Source organism: Rousettus aegyptiacus, unplaced genomic scaffold (genome assembly GCF_014176215.1).
Source record: "Rousettus aegyptiacus isolate mRouAeg1 unplaced genomic scaffold, mRouAeg1.p scaffold_m13_p_13, whole genome shotgun sequence".
NCBI lineage: Eukaryota > Metazoa > Chordata > Mammalia > Chiroptera > Pteropodidae > Rousettus > Rousettus aegyptiacus.
In genome coordinates this window covers 43,603,250-43,612,358 of record NW_023416288.1, presented here as the reverse complement: position 1 = coordinate 43,612,358, position 9,109 = coordinate 43,603,250, and the positions used below count along the sequence as shown (strand labels likewise).

Here is a 9,109-nt window from a genome sequence, read left to right as displayed (position 1 = left end):
GCTGACGTCACCGCTCGTGGGCGGGACTAGAACTCCTATTGGCCAATCAGCGCTGGCCTCCCTCCCCTCCGGAACCCCATTGGCGAGGCCGACGGAGGCCCACCGCCAATCGCAGGCCGCCGGCCTCCGGCCCGGGGCGCGTCCCGCGGCCGCGCGGGGCTCTGGGACGGGCGGGGGCCGGCGCCCCGAGCGCCTTGCTGCGCGCGCGTCCCTTCTCGTGACCTCGCCCCGCTTCCGGGCCGCGCGGCTCCGCGGGGACGCTGGCGGTCACGCGGCAGGAGCGGTGGGGCCCCGCGCCCGGCCACGGCAGCTCGCTTCCAGCCCGGAGCAGTGCGGCCGGCTGTGCGCCGCCTTCTCCGGCAGCGCCCGTCCCCCCGCTTAGCCTGTCCCCCACCTCCCTGCGGCCCCTGCCGGCCACAGCCGTACTCCTCCTTGGGGACGCTTCCATGGTTTCAGAGGCCGAACTCGTTTAGCGATCTCCAGCGTGTGCCCTCCACCTCCCCAAACGCTTCGTCTGCTTCGTCCTGTCGTTTGTGTATTTCTCCCGTGCTAGACTAGAAAGATCTGGCGCTTCGGTGCCACAGGTGCCCATACAAAAAACGTGCCCTTTGACAGTTCTGCCTGCCGGAAGGTCAGTCTGGGATAAGGGTTGGCTGCCGTGAACTTAACAGCTGGTAAAATAGACACGAGCTATAAATACCCACAATCCCTGTGCTTTTTCCCTCCCCAAGGTGCTCCTAGTCTTGTTAAAGTTGTCATGGATCTAGAACCTGTTACTACATCTCTGTACCAGGCTTAGGACAGAGCCACCTCACTGACTCACCTCAGCGTGTGTGACTCAGCCCCCTCCCCACCTCTCGGAGCCTGACTGTCCGGCTGCCCCAAGCGCGTTTCCACCTGAAGTCCCAGCGCCTCCCAACCCAGCACGTCTCCTACTGTGGTCCCCTCCCTGTCTGCCCTCTGTTCACAGTACTGCTGTCCCCCCATATGTCAAAATTCAAAACCCCAAATCCATATACAGCCCACCCCCCTCTGTGTAGACCCCCTCCCCCCGCCACACGCGCAGTCAGCTTTACGACACAACTCTTGGCTTCACGTCCTAGTCGCTAATCACAAATGGCCTCGGTTCGTGCCTGGACATTTTCCGGGATCCCCCAGTTATGTCATCAATGTTTGCCGCATGACGACATTGCCAGGTTTCTTTTACTAACCCGCACGCGTTAATAGTTTCTTGGCTCCCTTTACCTGCAGACTGAACGCCCGTCCTCCGGGCCTGGCTGGGGCTCCCTTTCCAGCTGCATCTTTAACTACTGCCCTGGGCACACCTGTCCCCCAGCCCCTCCGCATTGCTGCCCCCCCACTCCATTCTACCACGCATGTGGTCCCATGTTCTTGTAGAGTCCTTCCTCCCATCTTCACCTTACAAATGTTACCCATCTTTCAAGATCTAACTCAAACGCCACCTCCTCCAGGAAGCCTGCAACAAGAATGGTTTCTTCCTCAAATCTTAAAACTCTTCGTAATGCTCTCCTGACACTAATTATATCCCTGCGGGCCACGTGGCCTGGTTTGCAGGTGCTATTCAAAGGGCAGGTCAACCGCATGGAGCAGGTAAACCAGAAAAGGATGAGGTGGGTGGACTTGGCTGGACGATTCCCTTGGACTGCCCTTCGGATGACCGAGCATCTGTGCCTGGTGGCCTGGCTCATTCCAAGTGAGGTGACCACAGGCCGGAGGAGTGCAGAGCGATACTTTTTATAATCCTGGGCTTTTGTCACCCTGAAGCACGTTAGGTGATAATTTTTACACTCCGTGAGCCATGTCGCCCAGGCTCACAGTCTAGGCTCTGGGCCTTGAACCGTGTGTTGTGGCTGCATTTGGGCCTCACTCCCTTCATCTGCACTCGTCATGCTGCTGAGAGGCTTGTCGTGGGCAGGCGGCGCCATGGCCTACCACATCACATGCGTACTGGTTTGTAAACACATCTGTCATCTCATGACATTGTCGGCTCCCCAAGGATAAGAACCCGTCACGGCACATGAAGAAGTGTTATTATCTTTGTAATTATAGTAGATCTATGTTAAATGGATGTTTAAGAAAAACTCGTTGACTAGATATTTCTGGGTTATGGAAAGACCCAGAGTGGAGTGTTATTTTCACTCTGAGAGGTACTTTTGACGAAAGCATCTTGCTGTATGTTTATGTCTACTGTTTAACTCCAGATCAGTACAGAGACTAGAAAGATTTAGCCATAGACTTAATTAGATGGGTTCTTAATGCAACATATTGGCTTCACAACATATTTGAAGAAATGAGAAGACTCCCAACAATGAGTGAGTCATCAAATAATGAGAAACACCAGGCGGAAAGGGGGACGGGACAAAGGGCTCTCCCAGCCAGGCCTCGCCTTTTCATCTGGAAAAGAACACCTTCCCCAGGAATCCGCCTACATCACACTGGGCGGACTTTTGTCCCGCGATGATCCCCAGACACAAGGGAGTCAAGAAGACAAATGTTTTTAGTTGGGCTCACTGATCATCACCTTTGACGTTCTCTTGCTAAAAATGAAGGGGAGATCATGGCTGGAAGGTAGGCGAGCAGCAGCGTGTGCCCCGTTGCTATGAGGCGGAGCTCTTCCATGCTCAGATATCACACATCTGTTACCGGCTTGATTGTGCGTGCTGCTCACACCTCGTGCTCATAGGAAGATACTTCCTCCTGTAAAACATAACCTGCTTGGTCTGACATTCCACCTGACAATTACCGCCATCGTGGACAGGGTCCTCAGATCTTGCAAAAATAAAATTTTCCATTAACCTGAATTCGTGGACACACAGGAGAAGAGTTCTGTACGTTGAGGACTTTGGTTCAAGGACAAGCAACATGAGGAAGACTTGGCGGTCTTCCTTCCCCGAAGACATAAACAAACGTGAAAGGGTTTTTTCGAATGACTTTTCTTGTGGCTTCCTTGAGATTCTTGGCAGAGCAGTCAGCAGAAGTCAGTGTCTCCCAGATCCTCCATTTATGACTTGTCATAATCGGCTTCCTTCCTGTCTCCCGACTCCCCTCTCATCACCCGACAGATCGCACGGTCCCTTCCCTTCTGCCCCATGGAACTCCCGGAAGGTCGCACGGGTTGGGTGCCTGCCTGTCTCTCCATTGCATCTCCTGGCCCCTTCTCACCTGCCACACTTCAGGCACAACAGTCCCCTTTGCCAAGTCAAAATACAAAGTTCATTCCCTCCTTAAGACTTTATAACAGCTCCTCCCTCTGCCTGACACGACCATCTCCCGAGCTCCCCACAACTGCCTTTCAGATCTCAATTTAAACGACACCTCCCTGATGGGGCGTCCCCCTTCTCCATTCTCATGAAGCCCCCCCACCCCACCCACCACCACCACCGGCCTATATTATTCTCCTAAAGCACACCTCACGACCTAAGAATTTTCTAGTTCAATTGTTATTGTTTCTGTCCTACTAGAATGTTAGAGAATTATGAGAAAGGAAATTTCATTTTGTTCACTGCTATATCTTCAGTACTGGAACACGGCAGATACTCAGTTCATGTTTAGTGAATGAATGAAGGCGTAAAAAGTGAACGTCACTGCTCTGCCTGTAACGCCCTTCTTCACCACGTCCCCCTCGTCAGACCCCGAACACCCCACCCCTCACCCCTCGCCCCGTCTGATTTAAATGTCTCTCTCCCGTGTCCCCATAGTGTCTTGCCTGCGACAGCATCAATCGCATATACTGTCATTCTCGATTACCTGCCCATTTCTCCATCTGACACAAAGCGGTTCAAGTCCAAGTTCGTCATCTCTGAATCAGATGCCGGGCTTTACAAACACGTACAACGTAGAAAGAGGCCGGGCGGGGGCCTGACGAGTGGCCGGGATTCCCCCACCCCTCCCCGCGGCAACCTGTACACCTGCCCGTCGAGGCTCTGCTAGACAGTAACTTTAATTCGACGAGGAAGCGAATTTTCTCTCTATGAGCAGTTTTCTTTAAAGCAAAGAAATTAGGGCTGGGGGAGGGACGAGAATTATCAAAAGCTTCCTCTGTTGCTGTTTCCTTTTTTTTAACCACTTTTTTGAGCTATGATTGACACACGAAGAGCTGGGCATGTCAAATGTAAACAACTCAGTGAGTTTGGAGATCAGTATGCACCGGCGAAACCATCACCACGATCAAGGCCATAAGCGTACCCATCGCCTCCAACAGTTTCCTCCCATCCTCTTCTCTGTGTGCCTGTGTGTGCGCATTAAGAACATGTAATTGTAGTTTTCCCCCACACGTCTCATGCACTTCTTACAACAGCCCCATGCAAGAAAGATTAGTCTTGTCACTCTGGGATGGAGAAGTGGGCTCAGAGCAGTTTTGCAACTTCCCCAAGGTCGAGTATTGGTAAACAGTGAGTCTGACTAAAACCCAGGCCCATCTGATTGTAAGGTTGTCCCCGGCTGGCTGTGACCGCACGGAACATGACCGCTTGTTCCCAGGAGCCACGGGTTATGTAGACACTCCTGCCAGGACAGGTCCATCTGGGTAAAATCTTACCTTGCCCCCCACTTTTCGAGTGTCCCTTGACCCCTGGTGTTGTTGACTGCCTGATGATTGTTTGGCAGATTTCGATTAAAATTCTCTGATATTTATAAGGCTATAGCAGAATTGTATTATCGAATAGCGATGTTATTTAATCAAATAATTAAAAATGGATTACCACTTGTTATGTGTTTGGTTACTTTGCTTTCTTAATATGTTTGCAAGTTTTGTTTTATTGCCAGGAATGGTGATAATGCAACATGCTCAATTTAAGATCCCTGTTGGTGTGTTTCCGCTGAGAAAGGGTACGCTGGCACATTTATTCATTCCTTAAGCCGTAAACTATATTTTGCTTGTCTTTTTCTTTCTGTTAGATAGAAAAAGTCCTTTGTGGCTTCCAGTTTTGAAAGCGCATGCACTTTCTCTGATGGAATTTCTGACAAATAAAAGATGATCAGAGTAATGTCCTGTCTTCTGAAAAGAGAATGTTGCTGATCTCGCAAAGTTGCGTTATTCCCAATCACACAGCACGAGGCCGTGCTCCAGGAGCACCGTCAGCCATACGCACCACAACACGCACGGCCGGGCAGTGAGGTTTGGGGCGGATTGTGCCTGGAATACTCCTCGTGGCGACAACACACGTGTGAATTCTCTTTTCTTCGAAGACAGAGACTCTCGCTGGACTTTTTCATCCGGAAGTCCTGCCACGGCATGCCAAACATAATCAAAATCGGCTCGTTCTTTACCGACCCTTCTGCCCTACACCCTACAACCTGAGTCAGGAATACATGAAATCACCCACGTAGAGCACTCGGTCCTGTGCCCAGCACACAGTCAGCCTTTAATACTGGCAGCAGGTGCTCATCTGCCCATCCTTAAACTCTGCCAGCGTGAGGAATAACACAGCTCGTCAAGGCAGAGCGTTCGATATTGAATAGTTATGATTTTTAGAAAAGCTCCCTACTCCTTCAACGAACATCGTGTTCTGCTATGTGCCAACTACTCTTTTAAGACCTGAGAGCTACAAGATGAATGAGAACAGGTGTCTAGCCTTGTGACGTCCCCAGTCCAGCAAGAAAGCCCAGCACCAAGTGGGCCAGGGCCGTCCTGCCCTCTCAGCCCACGTGGACATGATCCTCTGTGTCCCCCGGGGCCGTGACCGAGGAGGTGCTCATGTGCCCCTAAGTAGCTAGTGCACAGCTCCCCAGGGCGTCCAGTCCTCTCTTCTGGAGCGAGTCGCCCTGCGGATTACCAGGTCAGCGCCCGGGCGAGTCCTGCGTCCCCGGATGCCACCCCCTCCCACGGCAGGGGCAGGACGGGGAGGGGAACCACGCTGACAGAGGACTGGGAGGAGCCGGGGCAAAGTGCAGCTCTGAGTCTAAAAATAAACGATGACACCTCGTCCGTACCTTGGCTGCTGGGCCGCCTCACTTAAAACATTCCGGACGGACGTGCGCCCTCCTCCTCCTCGATCGGAGAGGCGCGGGAGGACCGCGGGCCAGAGAGCGGGAGGCAGGGCTGTGAGGCTGAGTCGTGTGTGTGGATTCTGTGGCTGCGCATTCTCATATTGAGATTCTTAATTCAAAATACACAGTCAGACGTTGATTAAAACCATGTCCTATGTCTCCATATAATCATCTCTAGGCAAAAAGGTCGAACCTCAGGCTGAGCCCCGAGCTCGCTCGGCTCACAAAGCCTTTAGCATGGGAGCAGATTTCTGGTCACGGCAGGGCACCCTGGGCACACGGGATGCTGGGAGCAGGAAACTCCCTAGGACCAGGGATGCAGAAGGAAAGGAGGGAGGGAGGAGAGCCGAGGACGAGGGACGAGGGAGAAAGGAGAGAAATAATAAACGAACCTGAGAGTGTCATTCATCTCAGGGATTAATTATGTGAAACGTTGAGCCGAAGGAGCCCTGGGAAATGGCCCTTCCACCCCCACCGGCCTCTGGGGAGGGCAGGGGCCATCTGTGTCCATCAGCCGAGGAGCAGGATACTGACCTACACGAGTCCTCTGTTTCAGACACCCGGCTACGTGAGCACCCAGGGACACTTCTGGGGGCACCCAGCTCCAACAGGTGATGTGAGCCTTTGACAGCCTCCTACCCCCTTTATGTAAAATGTCTTCCAGTCCCCCCTGCCCACCTGGTCAGCCCCGATGGAGGTCACGCGGAAGGCAGCTATGCGTGTGGATGGGGGGACTAGGGCTCCTGGCCTAGGGCTCGTCAGTTTTATTCTGTTAAAGGACACAGGACGAGCGTGCACTTGTGACATCAAGGGAACTCGTCTGTGACCAAATTCTCCGTCCGGGAACTGCTGAAGGCCCTCGAGGACCCCGGGCCCACTCCGCCCCCTGCACGGCTGGGGCCCCTGTCCCCAGGTCCCCACGCAGCCGTGTGTCACCCCTCAGGGCTCCTGACTCGCTTCCCCTTCTGCTTGACTCCAGGCTCCGACACGCCATCCCCGAATCCCCAAAGCACCATGGAGGGCCGTGGCTTGGGCCCGCAGGAGAATTACAGTGCGGAAGCAGCGTTTTCCCCAAAAAACCTGGATTCCCCTATCCTCCCTTTGCCCAGGCTGCGTCTGCTCCCGGTCGCTTAGGATGAGAATTGATTTTTCTTTCCTCAGCTCATAACCCCTTCTGTAGAATTGTGCTGGAAAAACCGAGATCTCTTCATCCCAGAGAAGCCCTGGGGCTCTGCAGGTGCTGTCAAGCTCACCGCACCTGTGGCCTGTACCTGTCCACGTACAGCAGGGAGATGGGGAGGCCGAGGATGCACGAAGAAGCCGAGAAGGGAGGTGAGCAAGGTCAAGGTCTGGTCTGGGACGCATGCTCTATGCCTCAGAGCTGTCGTCTGTCTCCTGAGGGTAATGCTCTATCTTTTTTTTATTTATTTAACAGCTTTTTCTCCATAAGTTATCATCTCACAAAAAAAAAGAAGAAAGAAAGAAAGAAAAAGAAAGAAAGAAAGAAAGAAAGAGAAAGAAAGAAAGAAAGAAAGAAAGAAAGAAAGAAAGAAAGAAAGAAATAAAGAAAGAAAGAAAGAAAGAAAGAAAACTGGAGGACTGTTCGTGGAAATTTTAACCGAGCTGCGATTTTTGTAACATGAGGCCACACGGTACGTTCTTTTATAGAAAGACGCAAGGCCCGCCTTATTCTCAAAGGAAAAAGAACACGGTGAGACTCGTTTGTTTATTAAGATTGCTAAAGCCATAAACTGATGCTGTGGGTCTCGTTTTCGTGCGTCTCGGCGAGCGTCTGTGGAGGCAGAAGGACGTGATGGGGGAGGAGCTCAGGAAGCGGAATCTGCTTTTTCACGCACAGAATGGCTGGAACTCGCTCAGACTTAACCCGTCAGGTGGCCGAGCAGCAGACAATAGAGACGCAGCAAATGAGGACCGAGACGCAGCAAAGGACAGGAGAGACCACCCTCCTCCCGGGCGAGGGAAGGGTCCGGGACGCGGCTCTGCGACTGCAGGACGCAGCTGCTTCTTTCCAGATGTCGGAACTACTGAGTACCTGCGGTTCGAAGGTTTACAGCCCAGAATGAACGTTCCAGAGCGCGAGTCGCCTTCGACTCAACGTCACGAAACACGGCATTTTAAAGTGTGATCACGTGTTGGGTGTTACCCACGGCCGTCACCAAGAATGACGAGTGCTCGTGCCGGAAGCTGCCGTAGGTACGAGGCATCCCCGTCAGCACTGCGAGGCCGGGTCTGAGGTGGGACAGGTGTTTAGCGTGGGGAAGACACAGCGGCCGTAGGAACGAAGCAGGGAGGCGGGCGGCGGGCGAGAAAGCCGCGGAGTCATCGCGGAGGACCAGACACCGCGCGCGCGGCTGACCCCGCTCGCTGACGGACAGGCCCAGCTCTCTCTCTAAAACGGTAAACTTTGGCCCGGAGACGATTTTAGAGAGAGGAGGCGAGTAGAAGGCCCTTGACGCGACGGCGGTGGCTTTTGAGGGGAGGTCGACGTGATGAGATGTTTCCGTCTGGGGAAACTGACTCATCCAAGACGAAGGGACAGAACGGGAATGGGGGCCGGGGGGGGGGGGCGCAGGCCTCGGCGTCCGAAGCTGACGCGAGCTTACGGGGCGTGGCCCCTCTTTGAGAGTACAAGGGTGCCAGGCCCCCGAACGCGCCCGAGCGAGCAAGGGGGACCCAGGGCCGAGCTTCACGACGACCTCCCTCGTGGGCGAGCGGCAGCCGAGGCCGCCACGCCGTCAGCCCCCCAGCCGGCCCCCCGAGCCGGGAACCCCGCGGACCCTCCCGGACTCTTCCTCCTGTCGCTTCCTCTTCAGCCGCCGAGGTAAGCCCGTTTTAGTTCCTAACTGTTCTCAAGTTGATTTCTTTCTTCGTCCTTCACGCCAACGCCTGGGAGCCATCCCTCATCGCCTCCTCCGCACCACACCGCAGACAGCGGGGTCCCTGTCTCCACTTTAATGTCCTCCCCGAAATCCACCCCTCGCCCCACCACCCGGAATCCCGTCTGTCTAAGGCGAGAGCTACGATCTCACGCTTCTGTTGAGCGCGCCCCGTGAGGGCCCCGTGGTGGAGAGCCCCCAGC

The 9,109-nt window shown here is 54.0% G+C and overlaps 1 long non-coding RNA gene across 1 annotated transcript; it reads left to right on the top strand.

The window, feature by feature from the left end:
- Positions 1-281: 281 nt before the first annotated feature.
- On the top strand, positions 282-929 carry LOC118610659. The gene is made up of 2 exons (XR_004953875.1): positions 282-631; positions 732-929. It is a non-coding gene; the product is annotated as an uncharacterized LOC118610659 (long non-coding RNA).
- The last annotated feature ends 8,180 nt before the right edge of the window (positions 930-9,109 follow it).